The 1,838-nt window shown below is 47.1% G+C and overlaps 1 pseudogene; it reads right to left on the bottom strand.

Annotated features, from left to right (window-relative positions):
- Positions 1 to 408: 408 nt before the first annotated feature.
- LOC142441321 (mitochondrial import inner membrane translocase subunit Tim13 pseudogene) lies at positions 409 to 1,058 on the bottom strand (annotated as a pseudogene).
- Between the last annotated feature and the right edge of the window lie 780 nt (positions 1,059 to 1,838).

Genomic DNA, 1,838 nt, shown 5'->3' with positions numbered 1-1,838 from the left:
GTCAGACACACCTTAGTCCTCAAAGTAATATCCTTGCTCTTCAATACTCTAAAGAAGTGTTGCGCAGGAGATTTACATAATGCAACTCATCTTTTTACCTCTTGACTGCTGCTTCCCTGAGCATCGATTGTGGATCCAAGTAAGGCAAAATGGTTGACAACTTCGACCTTTTCTCCAGTTATCATCATGTTACTTATTTGTCCAGTTGTGAGGATTTGGGTCTTCTTTACACTGCATTGTGATCCATCTTGAGGGCTGCAATCTTTGATCTTCATCAGCAAGTGCCTCAAGTCCTCCTAGCTTTCAGTAAACAAGGTTATGGCATCTGCCTATGGCAGGTGGTCAATAAGCCTTCCTCCAATCCTGACACCGTGTTCATCTTCTTCTTTTTTTTTTTTTTCGCTTGTCAGCAGTTTATTTCACAGCCTAAGTGGATTTGGCTCAGGTGAGCCCAAGTCGGCTCTGGCCTGCCCGCCCCACCCTCCCACCAAAGTCCAAACAAGAAGGGTTGCATGGGGCATGAAGTCGACCTTGGAGCACAAAGGGGTTCTCCGCGGCCTGACCCTGAGCTGCCAGCATGTTAGGAAGGCACTGGGTCCCCAGACACAATTTACACTGGAGGCGGACAGGGTGAGGTTCAGTGTCCAGTGAGGGGCAGTCCAGGCGCTACAGAACCACGCTTCTTCGCAGTCCCGTCTCAGAATGTTTATGGATAAGGGCATGGGGGTTGGAGGGAGGGGCTCCTGGAGGGTCCTCGTTACATGTTGGCCCGCTCATGGCTGCAACCGCGAGTTGTAGGCACCGGATACCATGTTCCAGGCGTCCATGTAGCGGTCCATGCACATGGCGATGCACTTCTGCTCAGAATTGTCCAGGGAGCCCCCAGGCTTTCCTATGCACTTCCGGAAGCACTTGTCCGTCATCCTCTGTAGCAACTCCTGCGCGTTGGCGACGGCAATCTGTACTTTCACCTGCTCCATGATGACACCGGGGTCCAGCTTCCCGCCCCCGGAGTTCCCGAAATCTGAGCCGAAGCCACCCTCCATTGCTCCGCAAAGTCACCCCCGTGTTCGCCTTCATATCCAGCTCCTCTGATGATTTGCTCAGTACAGAGAGTGAATAAGCATGGTGACAGGAAACAACCCTGATGCGCACCTTTTCTGGGATATTCTGCAATATTCCTTTGCTCTGTTTACACAACTGCCTCTTGGTCCACGTGCTAGTTCCAAATGAGCACAATGAAAGTTTCTGGAATTCTCATTCTTCTAAGGTTATACAGGTTTGTTTGAATCCTCACAGTCGAATCCTTTGGCATAGTTAGTGAAACACAAGTAAACATCTTTCTGGTATTCTCTGCTTTCAACCACGATCCATCTGAGGTCAGCAATGCTATCCCTTGTTCCATGTCCTTTTCTGAATCCAGTCTGATCCTCTGGCAGCGTCCCAACAATGTACTGCTGAAACCATTGTTGGATGATCTTCAGCAAAATTTTACTTGTACGTGATAGCAATGATATTGTTCTATAATTTGATCATTATGTTGGGCTACCTTTATTTGGAATAGGACAAATATGGCTCTTTTCCAGTTAGTTATCCAAGTGCTAATTTTCCAAATTTCCTGGTGTAGAATAGTGAGTGCTTCCAGTGCTTCATCTGCCTGTGGAAACATTTCATTTGGCATTCCATCAATTCCTGCATCCTTGATTTTGGTCAATGTTTTCATCTGTAGGCAGGGGTAGATTACCCAATAAGCAAGGTAAATGGGCTTACTTGTGATTACTTATTAATTTACAGTGAACAATTTCACCTCTTTTCACCACATCAAAGATTCTGCTTCT

The sequence above is a fragment of the Tenrec ecaudatus genome, chromosome 2 (assembly GCF_050624435.1).
Source record: "Tenrec ecaudatus isolate mTenEca1 chromosome 2, mTenEca1.hap1, whole genome shotgun sequence".
Lineage (NCBI taxonomy): Eukaryota > Metazoa > Chordata > Mammalia > Afrosoricida > Tenrecidae > Tenrec > Tenrec ecaudatus.
Note: the sequence above shows the minus strand (reverse complement) of the source record. Positions and strands in the feature narration are given on the sequence as shown.